Source organism: Protopterus annectens, chromosome 2.part1 (genome assembly GCF_019279795.1).
Source record: "Protopterus annectens isolate FY-2018-M chromosome 2.part1, PAN1.0, whole genome shotgun sequence".
NCBI lineage: Eukaryota > Metazoa > Chordata > Ceratodontiformes > Protopteridae > Protopterus > Protopterus annectens.
In genome coordinates, this window is record NC_056729.1 from 1,339,809,524 (window position 1) to 1,339,824,775 (window position 15,252).

The following is a 15,252-nucleotide window of genomic DNA, read 5'->3' on the forward strand; positions in this document are numbered from 1 at the left end:
TAGTTGATCAGACTTTCTGATAGGTCTGGTTTTGTCTAAGTAGTACCTCAGTTGCCTGTGGACATCCAAAGAATGGATAGTCATCTCTGAGGAATTTTGTGGATGAGGGTAGAAAACCGGTAGGTTAATGGTCTGGTTTAATGGGAGTTCATTAACCACCTTAGGCATGAAGATAGGGTTAGTCCTGAAGGCAACTCTGTCCTTGTGGAAAATAAGGTAAGGAGAGGTAGCCATAAGGGCTTGTACCTCTGATACCCTCCTGGCGGAGGTGAGAGCCACTAGTAGAACTGTTTTCAGGGTGCACAGCTTCAGGGATACTGAATGAGCTGGTTCAAAAGGTGGCAATGTAAGTTTTTCTACTACAAAATTCAAGTCCCAAGGAGGGGGTATAGGCTTTCTGGGGGGGTCTAATATGAAGTACCCCTTTCAGAAAAAGCTTGACTTCCAATCTGGAAGCCAGAGGAGGTGATATGGGCAGACAAGCAGAGATGGCAGATAAATGGACTTTGACTGAAGAGTAAGTTAGTTTTGAGTGAAGCAGCTCACACAAACAGGAAAGGACCGTCAATACAGAAGTAGTCAAAGGGTCCTGTTTTTTCCATTGACGAGACTTGGAGAATCTGTTCCATTTAAATACATAATTTCTCCTGGTTCTAGGTTTTCTGGCCTCCTGCAGAACATTGAGTACATCCTCTGAATGTAGGCATCTGTAGGGGATTAGAACCCTATCACCCATAAGGTCAGTTTCAGATTGTTCACCTGGGAGTGTAGTAGGGATCCCCTGTCCTGTGTGAGCAGGTCATTTCGGTGGGGTAACCTGTGATGATTGCCCTTAGCAAGCAGGTGGAGAAGGGGAAACCAATGTTGCCTTTACCAAAACGGGGTCACCAACAGGATTTTGGGTCTGTCTCTCTGTATTTTCAAGAGGACTTTCTGAATCAGTGTGAAGGGAGGGAAGGCATAGAGGTACATTCCCTCCCAAGGAAAGAAGGCATCCACTTTCCAAGCTTGTGGATGTGGGTCCCTTGTGCAGAATCTGGGCATCTGTCTGTTCCGGGGGGAGGCAAAGAAGTCTGCTTGCAGAATGCCCCACCTGTGGATAAGGTCCAGGAATAACTCTCTGTGAAGCATCCATTTGTGAAAGGGAGCTAAAGTTCTGCTGAGTGTGTCTGCCATAACATTCTCTGTTGAGGGAATATACACTGCTACCAGATAAATCTGGAGTAATGATGCTAGGTTCAATATTTGGATGGCCAAGCTGCACAGAGGGTAGGACTTTGTTCCCCCTTGTTTACATACCACAGGACAGTCATATTGTCTGTGATCACTTTCAGGGCTCCTGGCTGAAGAGCTGATTTGAATGTTAGTAGGGCAAGCAGTACTGCTCTCATTTCCTTGATGTTGATATGGTCCTTTTGTCTTAGGTTGGACCATCTGCCTTGCACAGAGAATTGATTCTGGTTTATTAGAAGCACTGCACCCCACCCCAAGTCTGATGCATTTGTGGAGACCTGTTGTAGGGGGGCTGGAACCTGTAAGGGGGGGGTTCCTTGGTTGCGGTGAAGTGCTGATACCCACCACTGGAATTCCCTCTTCAGACACTGAAGTAGGGGAAGGGGTGAGGCCAGGGGCTGGGAGTGCTGGCTCCATAAGTTTTTTAGGATCCAATGGATTTTTCACATGTGGAGTCTTGTCAGAAGCAACATGGGTATAAGGGATGCCATGTGGCCTAATATTCTTAGGAATTCCCAAGCTGGCAAGGAGGAGTGGTTGAAGATGTTTTTGAAGAATAGACAAAGGTCTAGGATTCTTTGGCTTGGAATGAAGGCTTTCATTCTGTCTGTTCTGACCCTGCATCCCAAAGAAAAACAGGTCTTGAGAGGGGGTCAGGTAAGAATTTTCATGGTTTATGGTAAACCCTAATTGAGTCAGGGTGGAAATTGCCTGTTGTAGGTGAAGTAGAAGGACTTGGTGGTCTTGATGAAGAATTAGCAGGTCATCTAGATATGGGTATATCAGTATACCCTGCGTCCTGCAGTGGGCAATGAAGGGCACTAGATACTTTGTGAGCACTCGAGGAGCAGTGGAGAGGCCAAAGGGCAAAGCAGAGAATTGAAAATGAAAAGAACCTATTGCAAAGCAGGGGAATTTCCTGTAACCTGGATGTATAGGAATGTGCAGGTAGGCATACTTCAAATTCAGGGCTATCATGAAAGCCTGTGCTGGTATGAGTGGTAAAAGCAGGAGTAAGGTAATCATTTTGAAGCTGGGTACCTTGAGAAAGAGGTTTAGGAAAGATAAGTCTAGAATTGGCCTCCATGGGCCGTCTTTCCTTGGTACCAGAAACATTCTGGAGTAGAAGCCTATGTTTCTTTGTGGGTAAGGTACCTGTTCTATGGTGCCCTGAGCAAGTAGTTGTTGAATGATGGGTGGGAAAAGGTGAGCTTGGTTTGTAGGTGGTTGAGGAATACCCTGGGGGGTAACATCCACCAAGTAATGAAATATCTCCTCCGAGTGATGGAGAAGACCCATTGTTCTGATGTATTTATCCCACTAGGAGGGTAGGGAGAAGGTGAGATGAAGGGATAGTGGGGTGTTTGGGTCTAAGGGTGGTAAGTCACAGTGGAGGTGGCCTGGTTTGGTCAGACTGAATCCAAAAGTGTGTGGTAGAAGAAAACTGGGAGTAGAGCTTCTCCTTGGTTGTCTATGCCCCTTTGACTGAGGAGATGGGTGTGATGACTGTCTTCTAACAAAAGAAGGGTTTTGTGGGTACCTCCTGTGGTATCTGGGTATAGGGGATACCAGTAAATGTTTTAGGTTTTGTAATTATTTTCCCTTTTCTGGAAGGGATTTGAGAAGCTCTGCTGAGGCTTCGCCAAACAGGGCCTTACTGTCCAGGGGTGCGTCAAGCAATTTCGTTTGAACATCCATAGGGAGAGGTTGTAGCCTCACTCAGGAAAAGCGCCTTAACACCTATCCTAATGCAGCAGATTTTGATGAGTCTTCCACAGTATCATAAGTGCAGTTAATGGCATGCCTATTCACTTGGAATGCTGTGGATAGTAGGGTGTTCATAGGTTGGTACTAGGCTATCAGCCCTAGGGCCTATACAAGCCTAGCCATAACAATTCCCTGGCTATTTCTTCCCACACTATTTACTTCCCTGGACCCCTGTCTAACAGGGCGACTGACGTGATCCCCGGGGAGAATTTCCTTTCTCCCATCCAATCGTCAAGGTTCCTTTTGAAGAGGGCCAAAGAGGTACTCTGCTTGACATGTATGGGCAATCTATTCCAGAGTCTGGGGAGTCTCTGGGTCAGGAAAATATCCCTCCAGCATGTTTTGTTTATTGTGATGACAAAGTTTAGATCCCTGGAGCATGTGGCTCTGAGGGATTGGGATTTCTTTAAGTGTAGCATATCCAACAGCTCTGAGTTTGACATGGCCTTGTATGTTAGGCAGAGATTGCCTCTGAGTAGACGATATGCGACAGAGTATAGCTGGAGTTTTTTAAGGCGGTTAGCATAGGGCATCTGCTTTAGGCCTGTGATTCTTTTAGTGAGGTATTTCTGCGGCCTTTCCAGTTGTTGCAGATGGTCTTGAGAGGTACATACCAAATGGAGCGTTGTATTCTATAATGGGTCTAATCAGGGATGAGTACAGTGGGACAATGACCTCCTTTTTTCTGGATGAAAAGCCCTTACTGATGAGGTGTGTCACATAGAAGGATTTCCTGACTGTTGTGGCGATGTGGTTATCGAAGGTGAGACCACTGTCCACCTGTGTCCCTAAGTCTCTTATCACACATTCGGTGTTTAGTGTACTGCCCCCTATATGGTAATTCATGGATACATTTTTTTTTCCCAAAGGGGATAACTATACATTTCTTGGCACTGAGCTTGAGCCCATGGCTCTGGCACCAATCATCAGGCCCTTTTGTAGAGTATCCACATAATTTGGGGACTCAATAATGGCTCCCAGTTTGCAGTCATCTGCGAACTTTGTTAGCCAGAGTCCCTTAGTGTTGGCCTGTACTTCAGAGAAGTAGATGCCACACAAGAGTGGTCCCAGGACTGAACCCTGAGGTACTCCACTTGTCACTTGTCTGGAGCTGGATTTGGAGCCGGCTACTTTTACAGTGTGGGTTCTATCAGTAAGCCAGTTAGCAACCCATTGGGTGACGTAGGGATTAATGCCCAGCTTAGTAAGTTTATCTATGATTTCAGAGTGGGGGATGGTGTCAAAGGCCTTGGCAAGGTCTAGATAGGCTGTGTGGACCACCTTACCCTTTCCATGGCTCTGAAGACTGATTCAAAGAAATCAATCAGGTTCAGGAGACAAGATCGGCCCATCACGAACCCAAACTGGGTGAGGTCCAGTGTTTGAAGGTTGCCAATGTCTTTGTTTGTTTATAAGTTCCATGATAATACACTTCATGGCCTTGCAGATAAAGCTTGTCAGACTGATGGGACTGTAGTTTCTGGGATCCAAGGTGGATCCCCCCTTGTGGAGTGGGATAAGCTCTGCACCACTCAGTGGGCACGAAACCTGAGGTGAGGCTATGATTAAACATGACACTTAGGTGAGGTGCCAGTTCATATTGTAGTTCATGTAGTACACAGCTCGGGATGTCATCTGGTCCCATGGATGCTGTATTCTTAGCTTTGGAGAGTGCGTTTTTTACCTGCGTGGCCGTCATTACTGGAACTTGGCAATCTTCTGGTACTGAGATGGGCCATTTAGGGGGTGAGAGGGGGGTGAAGTTGGCACTGAATCGATCTGCCAGGATATTGGCAATATCCTTGGGATCAGTATATTTAATGCCATTCTGTTTTAGCTCAGAGCAGATCTGAGCATTGCCATTTAGATTCTTGACATAGTTATAGAATGCCTTGTGGTTGTCTTTGGAATCTTTGGCAATTTTATTTTTGTAACTAGCTTTGGAGGATTTTATGAGGGATCTCAGTTTCTTACTGAGGCTGGTAAGGGAGTTTTTTGCATCCTGGGATTCTCCTCTTTACTGCAACAGTTTCTTCTTTTTGTTGTAAAGTTTCTTTTTGGCAGGGGACCACCAGATTGGCTTCCTTTTTTTGGATGAGAGCATCTTGGTTCTATTTGGGATGGCACAATTCATGCATGAGTGGATGTGCTCATACAGTGCCTTATTGTAGGATTCAGCAGTTGAACACTTCTGACTTGAGTAGCATGAAGTTGGCTTTGGAGAAGTTTTTTATGGAGGTTTCCTTACTGGGGGGAGGGGATGGGATGTGGATGTTAAGGGTGATTAGCTTATGGTCAAGACCTGACTAACGAGGGGGGTGACCATAGGTGTGGAGCATCGATTTCCCATGTTGGTAATGACCAGGTCTGGGATATTGCAGCCCCTGGTGGAACTATGGATTAGTTGATCCAGGGCGTTGGAATTTCTGAATTCCAAGATCCGTTGGGCAAAGGTGTTGGTACATGAGTAGTTTTCCCAGTTAATGGCAGGGTAGTTAAAATCACCCAGTATTAGGGTGTTTGGTTCTATCTTAATATTTTCCAGTATGTTTAGAAAGGTGTAGTGAGAATCTTGGGGTATGGCGGGGGATCTGTAGCAAGCTACAATTTGGATTGCAGTCTTACCTAGTGTTAGTTGCACCTGGAGAATTTCAGATGCATTGTGGTTGGCAGCTAGCCTGGTGGTGTGAATATCCTTGGTGAATATTGACACTCCTCCACCTTTAGTGTTTCGGTCCTGGTTTGGTGGCCGAAAAGTGTTGTAAGAGTTGTAGCCTGGTATTGCAGGGGTGCTCTCTGGAGCCTTGAACCAGGTCTCAGTTACTGCACAGATATCGATGTTCTCCATTTTTAGGAGTGCCTCGAGAGAGTGCATTTTGTGGTTTAGACTTCTAGCATTGAGTAGCATTACCTTCAGATTTTGCGTGCTTGTACCTGCTACGGTGGTGGTTTTGTCCTTTGAACTTTGCCTAAAAAAGGCATTATAGGGGTGGCAAGAGCCTTAGCCAGTAACCTGAATCCCAGGGGCGACAGGTGCAGACCATCTCTGGCAAAGCATCATGGTCTGTCAATCATGTCTTCCCAGGCAGACAGATACTGGATGACACCAGAAGCTTAGCCAACTGTTGAAGTCAATCATTTTGTTGATTTGGGTTTTAATGGGAGAGTCAGGACCCTCAGAAAGGAGGGTAGAAGCTTTGGGATGGTATCCAGGACATATCTAGCCATATGTGTTTGGTAGTCGAGAGCTCTTATAGCCAGAGTAGAGGAGGTATACACTTTCTTCCCTAGTCTGTCTATGAATTTGCTGTCTTTATCTGTGGGGTAGAGAGCAGCAGAAGTCAACTGTCTTGATGTTTTGTCAGCAGAGACTGCAATAACTGCTGGGTCTGCTGGAGGATTTTTAAAAAGGAACTGGATGTCCTGAGGGACCTTATAGAAATGGTCCGGATGTTTAGAGGATGGTGGTTGTTAGTCTGGGGAAGCAGCCAAGAATGCATCCTGGAAAGCAGGTAGCAAAGCAGAAGTAGATGGTTGCTCCACTTGTAGTAGGTCAAAGTACCTTTTCTTGGTGTCAGATACTGTTGATGCGTGCCACTTAAAATGTTCCCTCATGAGGGAGAGTCTCTGTCAGAAGAAAAAATTCAAGCGAGTCAAATCTGCCTCAGGTGATGAAAAACTTGTTTATTTGCAGCTAACCAGATTACAGCAGCATGTTGGCCAAGATGATCTCAATCTGATCAGCTTGTTTACTGACATCAACTTTTATACTTTCCTGTCACAAGCCAAAATAGCTTTTGTTACATTTCTGACAGTTGACAGTTGGCTATGAAAAATATCTAGGATCACAATTTACCTCAGAAAAGAATGCTTTACCTCAAAACCACAGCTAGTGTAGAATGTTTACCTCAAAACCACAGTTAGTACAGAATGTTCAAAAAGGTACAGAATACTTAGTTCAACAGTGGTAGCTGGAATTTTCCACAGCCTGCCTCAGTAAATTAACTCTTATTCAGAAGTATAGAAAACAGATGTTATTCATGTTCATAAGCAAACTACATCTATCATAGGTAAAGCCCATCTTTAATAAACATGGTTCAATGACCTTTTCTTACCAACACTTCAGCAAACAGCATATTCATTTTGCTAGATGGGAGAAAGAGACAAATAACAGTATGTTTTAAAACTTTTTCTCTTAACAGTCTCCAAAGGTGAATTCTTCCCCTGGGGACTCAGGAGTAAAGGAGTCCTCCTCCTTTGGGGTAATGAAATCCTTGGGGGGGGGGGTCTATTTGTGATTCATAAGTAATAGATTCCTCTGAAGAAGAGTAGTCTTCCTTTGATACCTCTCTAAAGGGGGTCGAGGAGAGGAGCCAGGTGGTAACTGTTGTGTCTGCAGAGCCTGAAATGCAGACTTTGTGAAAATACTTCTCATCCAGGAATCAGTTGGGGTTTAGGATGCTTTACGTTTTGTTTTCTCTTCAAAGGGATAGCTGGTGGAGAAAGAATCGGAGCTGACGTCTGTTTGGGTGGAAGTGTAGGAGCAGGGCCCTCCGACTGAATGAGCTATGGTTCCCCTCTGCCATCAGGATCTGATAGCTGATTAGCCTCAGCGGATGTACTTAAAGTTTCCACCATCCCAGCTTCCATTGAAGTTCCTGGGCCTGGTTTGGAAATGGAAGTCTGAGATGATCCTGGGCTTTCAACAGCCTCAAGAATCTGCTCCGACGCCTGAGGCGCAGCGTGGGATTCTGGCCTGATTTTTCTTGGCCTTCTTCGGCGGATCGGCCTACTCCACCTTCCATACCAAGTGCAAGACGTCATAATCTCTGATTTTCCAAATACAGTTTTAATGCAGCCAGATGGCTGTGAAGTGTTTTGGGACAAAAGATTTGCAAATGGGGCAGGACGTATGGTCGTGGGCGTTGCCTAAGCAAAATATGCACTTTTTGTGTGCGTCCTTGCGAGGAATTTGTCTCCCACAAGCACACTTCCCCTTTCTAGTTGACATGCATGTCTTAACAGTAATCAAAAGGCAAAGAAAAACACAACAGGGCACTTATCTGTATCGGTTGATTGAAACGGTCGTCTGCTCAGGAGCAGTAACTTTAACCAGTCATTTGAAAAACGCGATCTGCTTTCGGAACTGGCAAACAGGAGTCCGATGTTCACTGCAGCAGAAAAATTCCAAAGAGGGTATGTGCAGACGTCACTTTTATACCCTACGTCTGTTTATGCCCTGACAAGGGACGTCACGCATACCCTCCAGGAGCAAAAACGTTGGTATACTGGTCGGATGGTGGCACTGCAGGCAGTAACCTCCCTACTGTTATGAATACTGCAACATGAGAATAGAAGGACATAGTACAATTATTTGTTTCTCTAGAAATGTACAGGAAAATGAATACAAATCACGGTGGCCCATGATCACAAAAAGGTGTTTCTGAGGGTAAACAAACAAATTACCTCCCTCATCTCCCCAAATACTTTCCAACACAACTATTCAAAATGCACTATGCAATCTTACCTAAATGGAGGAATTGCATAACATCCTCTTACTGGATCATTTACTTTTATTCTCCCTCTAAAAGTCAACTGTTTAACTCATTACCCATGACAACCTATACCTTTGAAAAATACCTTCCACTTCTGTCCTTCTTTTCTGCCTTTTTCATTCAACTTCAAAGGCTGCCAGTGTTTTTTTTTTTCAAACCCCTCAGGAACATCTGTTTCACATACACTGAATATTTATTGTATGCAGATAACATATCAACTTCTGTAATATAGTTCTAACACTATATTACCTTTCTGCTGTATCTGCTGTTTGCTGAATATGTGAACTGCAGCTTATGTACGATTTCCTCCCATATTCAAATTCTAATATCTGTTGCATGTTGCCATCTCTCTACAAGTTTTGACAACATTCAATTTGGTGTATACTAAGTCTTATTAATTATCTGTTTTTTTCAGGTTGAACATGAAGAAGGTCCATTTGGATTATTGCTCTACACTGGTTAACAAATAAGAATAAAATAAAACAATGAGTAAAAGTGATATATGTAACTACTGATTGATAATGCTACCAGTGTGCTTGCTAGGAGGTCACGTTCAAGTTGAAATAAGCAACTTCTTCTTATGCCCACTTGAGGATTCCTCCAGGCATGGTTACATTTTTCTAATTTTCTATAGTTTACAGAAAGAAGCAACAGTGTCAAGTGATTTCAAAAAGTGTTGTGATCTGCTTTCTGAAGACTGATAACAAAAGAATAAGTTAAAGAAATGTAAGCTTTATGACTAGAACTATGTTCCAGTGCTTCTTAAATTACTGTGAAGGGACAAACTGATGACAGCTTTGCAGCAGAAGCAGCACCCCTGAATGTACCTCTGCTGTGCTTCACCATTTATCAGTACAGCTTCAGTTTTGTAACATATGTTGTTCTCTGATCATGTTTCAAAACTGAGCAAAAAATGACCTTGTTATGACAAGGTTCATACGCAAGACTTCATCTGTAATAAGCTTGTACATGACGTGCAGATTATATTCCAAAATCAGAAAAAAAGACAACCTTGTTTTTCATCTTTCTGACATTACACAGATGCATAACAAGTACTGTTATGAATGGCTTGGAGCTACTATACTACTTGCTCTACATCACATACTGCCCCCAATAGGTGCCAGAAGCTGTTGAAGACTGGGGGGGGGGGGGGGGCAGAGGGTGAGAGGGGCACTTAGTGATCTAAAAAGGGCAATTTTTTATAACTAGTACCACAACATAGGTTCACTTGGAGGACATTTTAAGCTTAGCCAATTCCCTTTTTGGTGCTTGAATTAACATTTTCTGAGTTTAGTAAAGTTATTTTGCAGACATGCCAAGTCTCCCTGACCATACCTGGAAGTGGAGTAACCATGCAGTTAACTAAAGGGAGTAAAAGTCCAGGTCAGGCTTGCTAGATGTGTACATTAACTGGGTTGTGAAGACCTCAGATGCAGAGGTGTCTACAAAAATGAGACCAAAGCAGACTGAGACCAGAATGGAGAGTACTGAAAATATATGCCCCATCATCTGGTTCTTTCCATGCATCTCTGACGACAACAGTAATCATCTGTCACACTCCGTCCTGCTGCTGAGAAGGCTGAGTGACTGAAAGAGCAGGCAGAAGAGAATATCTAGTTGAACTCAATGCATTTTCAAGTGCCAAGCAGTGCACATGCAGCACACTCTGCAATACAGATGCTGAAATTAATGTTGAAGCAACACTTGCAGCCAGGAATATCAACACCAAGCACCTGAAAGTCAACACCCATTGATGTAGACACAAATTACATTGGTATAAATCCTAGCACCAACTGTTGACCACAGACACTGGCACCAGATGACCCAACAGGCATGAGCCCAGTATTATGAACTTTGGGATGAAAGATCTAAAGGTTAAAGCTTCAGAGACTTGCAATGGTGCTGACAAGATCAGTTCCAATCCCGGTCCTGAAAGCCTGATCCCATCTGCTGGAACAGCTGAAATGCCTTGCACTGACAGCATCAACACCAATGTTACCAGGTTTGATGACACACCATCAGTGTAGAAGATGACAGATTAAGGACTGTGATCCTGAAGGCAAAACCACATATTAAGTAGACCCACCTGTTTACACTGACACCTGCAGGCTGTTTTACAGTTTCATCTGTACTGAGTTGGAACACTGGCTGGTAAGAAATTGTTCAATGAAATTGCTAGAAATGAAGGCAGGGAAGGAGTGCATCATCCATCAGTACACCAGATCAAGGAAGAGACAATCCCATCCCCTGCTGCAGCTTCACATATACCCTAATCATCTTCAAACAATGATCTGCAGAGTGTCAGGGCAACCCAACAAACTGTATTACTACCTAAAATTCTATTTTTGTTCCTCATTCTCTCCAGAACTTTCATAGGGTGTGACAAGAGCTAAGTACCTCTGTACTGCCCACAGTAATAGATATCCATTTTGTTCTTGTACACTGGTATTAGTATGCTGCTTCTCCAGTCATCAAGGACATGGCTTTCTCTCTATACTATGTGTGCCCTCAGGAGTCATACCCCCTCCAACATCTTGAGCATATATCTGCTGTGGTCTCATCTGAGCCTGCTGCTTTCCCTTAACTTCATTTTCCTTAGTGCTGTTCATACTTTTATGGTGGGCTCCTCCTCTTCTTTCACTGTAGGGTGTGTTTTGAGGGTCCCCTACTATTTACCGAAACGCCGATTCGCCGACAAATAAATCACCGACACCAAACGACCGACAACAAAAAGTACCGACAACGCAAAACACCGAACACCATAACACCGACACACTACACGTAAACAACACAGTACACTACAGGACATATCCACTAGCCCTAACCCAAACCCTAACCCTAAGGTCCGACACTACCGCACACTCTCCCTACCTGCACCCTAACCCTAACTCACTTACCCACCCCTAACCCCAAGCTCCGACACTACCGCACACTCTCCCTACCTGCACCCTAACCCTAACTCACTTACTCACCCCTAACCCCAAGCTCCGACACTACCGCACACTCTCCCTACCTGCACCCTAACCCTAACTCGCTTACCCACCCCTAACCCCAAGCTCCGACACTACCGCACACTCTCCCTACCTGCACCCTAACCCTAACTCACTTACCCACCCCTAACCCCAAGCTCCGACACTACCGCACACTCACCTATCACACACCCTAACCCTACATCCCTCACTATTGCACACTTACCTGTCCGCTCCCTACTCCTAAATCCCTCACTATCGCATACTTACCAGGTCGCGCTTACACATTCCCCTTGTCGGTCTTCCGGCTGTCGGGATTCCAGCGTGTCGGTCAACTGCGTTGTCGGTCCTTTCGCGTTCCTCTTCCGCGTGTCGGCGAATCGGCGTTTCGGTAAATAGTAGGGGACCCGTGTTTTGAGCAGTGCACCTTTTGAGGGGGTTTATTTATTTAGAAGCTGCTGGAAGTACTCCTTCCACCTGCTAATGTCCTGTGGACTGGTGAGCAGGTTGTTGCTGGCATCCCTTATGAATGGTATCTTTGCCTTGCAAGCTGATAGAGTTTCTTTGTGCCATCTACTGAGCCACTTTCCAGAAGCTGGTAGAGTACATATTCTTGTGAACATTAGATAAAAAAGGGGGCTGATTAACCCTAATGACTACCATCTTACAGCAAGGTAGCAAAGTGAATTGTATGTTTAATTTTAAAAATTCTCATTCTTAAAAATGTTTTAATACTGATGTTTGGAGTACACGTACATATGTTTCTAAAATGTTAAAAACATAGTAATATACACAATTTTACTACATTGATTATGTAAAGGAAATGTTTTGAATTAACAATGATTACAAATGTTTAACATATATGTTTTTCACATATTACACTTTAGGAATAAAGTGTTTGTATTTTACTTTATTTCATTTTATGTCATTACTATTACGTTCCATTTTAACACCAGGTTTACATTTGAATGACTAAGTGTCATATGTAGGTAAGGTGATGGCACACCTGATGGATGTGTAGCACTAGTACATGATATGAAGGGAACTGGAAGTTGTGAGCACAGTTTTTTTGTTTCTTAATTGTTTTAACTATTTAAGTAAGCAATTGGGCTCTGTATTTTTATCTAAAGTCCCACAATTTAGTGGGATGAAAAGCGCTTCATGAAATAAACTTGAATTTACACTCAGTGACTGGTGAGTTACTCGTGGTTTTCGTAGTTTTACAAGAGTGCCTTTGATGCCTTGTTCTTTGCTACTGCAACTCCTCTCAGCCTCTTTATTAACCAACCAGTATTCCCTCCTAGCCTGGTTCATCTTTTCCTTCTCCCACTTTTTCCTGCACTCCTTCTTTCTTTTGATGACTTCCTGGACTTCTGCATTCTATCACCAGCTTTCCTTAAGTACCTCGCTTCCATACCTGGCTTGGAGTCACATCTGTTCTATAGTCTTCACACATGCTGTTTCTGAAGTGCTGTCATTCTTCTTCAACTCCATCTATCTCTTACTCTTTCTGAAATCACTGAGTACTTCCTTGAACTCTTGTGCTTTTTCTGCAATCAACCTTCAGGTCTTCAGGCTAGTCTCTGTTGACCTTAGAGACTTCTCTGGCCACTGCTTGCAGCTGAAAGTGGCAATCAGTGGTTCATTCTGTGGGCTGACTGTTTCACTGGGAGGGGGGATGACGCTGCAATCGCTGATTCCACCCCAATGCCCTTTTATTACTAGGAGGAAGTGTATCTGAGTTGCATGTTGACAGCTTTTGTATGTGATCTTGTGACTCACTATTGCTGAATAATGTGTTGACCATCATCAAACCATTTGTCAGACAGAAGTCAAGCCTAAAATGGCCTCTCTTTATCTTTATTGCCATACCCATGTGAACACAGTTAGTTCTCACATCCTGTTATTTTTGTCCCGGTATGTGCATTCAGGTCACACATTATCAACACCAACTCATGTTGTCCTGCTTTATCTTAGTAGGTCCTGCAATTGCTGTATGAATGCACTCTTTTGCTCATTATCACAGCCTCACTGTGGGGCACTGGCTGAGATTATGAATACTGCCCTATCATTAAGCTGGAGTTCGATTGCCATGAGTCTGTCACTAATTCTGAGGACTTCCCTTACTGCCTTCTGAAGCCTCTCCCTCACCACAAATCTCACACCATTTCTAGCTTGTCCTCCTGAGTAACAGTCTCTGGATCGCAAGCAAAGTGGCTTTCCTGCACAACCCTTCAATCTTGTCTCCTGGATACACAGGATGTCCAGCCTCCTCCTTACTATCATGCTATCCACTTCCAAGCTGTGTCTTGAGTGTCACAATTCTTAGATCATGTTTAGCAAGTTTATTGGTTTCACATCCAGCTTTCATCAACAGAGCTATCCCAGGTAACCAAGCTGGGCAACTGGACACAAGCCAGCCAGTAGCTTATTGATTTAGGGCTGCTGGGCTTTATGATGGGCACATACTTGTCAATAAAGGCACTTACACTCCTCCTTGTGTAGGCTGGTCCTTGAAGCCCACATTCATTTTTGGCAGTGTTAACCAACATGGCAGAATCACCTAGAGCCAATTTTTACACTATCAGTACACAATATGTGATCCATGTTCCCCTGTCTAGAGGATACTGCACACCACAGTTGGTGTCTACAGCAGATGGTCTATACAACTCTTTCACCCCTACAGAGACACAGGAAGAACACACAAACTCCATACATGCATTGGTTGAAAGCTGGGATCAAACCTTGTACTTTATGCATGGAAGGCAAAGGCTTTACCATTACGCCATCTGTGTCGATACCATCAAAAATGTGTTAAATCAGTTCATAGAAATTAAACCTAATTTTTAATATCCCTGTTTATTTTCTGTGTGTGTAATTCTTGTCTCTTAACCAGTACTAACACGAACAAGTACTTAATATGATATTTAGCATGAATTTGTTCCACTTATGATGTCAGCAGTCACTATTTCATAATGTTAATGTCTGTACATATGAGGGTGCGAATACCTGAGGTGTATAAGAAGACAGTTTTCTTTTACACATACAGTGGCTATGCTTAAAAGTATACTTTCATATTGACAAAGCCAATTACACCAGAATTTGGAAACCTTGGGGATGAATGATGTTGTTGTTGTTGCGTCTTTCGGCTTTTCCTGGTTAGGGATCTCCACAGCGGAACTCCGGTCCGCTAATGATTGGCAGTAAATTTTTACGTGCCGACTTGCCGGGCCTGACGCACTACCTTCAACGAAGGAATGCCCATTCACGCATGTCGCCACGCAGAAGACGCTCTGAGAATTGAACGGGACAACGTCTTACTGTGAGGCGACAACGCTACTGCAGCACCACCACCACGGTTAAACCTTGGGGATGAAGGATAGTTTTATAAAATGTTTGGTAGGGCTCCATAGGCAGCAGGAGTCAAGAAGACATCTGCAACTATCAAAAAGGGTCAAAGGCCAACCATCACCAGTTCTTTAAAAATGAAAGAAAGTAACTTATTTACTGCCCATTATGCTGGCTGCCTTGTGGGGTAACAATGAAGGACCCTCACTTCTATACGTCTTCAGCAAGTTTCTATACAATGCCCCAGCTGTGGTACAGGGGCTTCATGTTGGTTTCCACAGTTTGACTCTGGGTATTCTTTAGCCTCTCTCTCTTTTGTTTGCCCTCAAGAGTCTAGTGTATTAGTTGTTCTTGTGACGGATTTTTTTTTTTAAAGCAAG

The 15,252-nt window shown here is 43.8% G+C and overlaps 1 protein-coding gene across 1 annotated transcript in view; it reads right to left on the bottom strand.

Moving 5' to 3' along the window:
• Nucleotides 1–15,252, bottom strand: part of TRMT44 (tRNA methyltransferase 44 homolog) — a 587,826-nt gene that overhangs the window by 242,410 nt on the left and 330,164 nt on the right. The window lies entirely within an intron of this gene.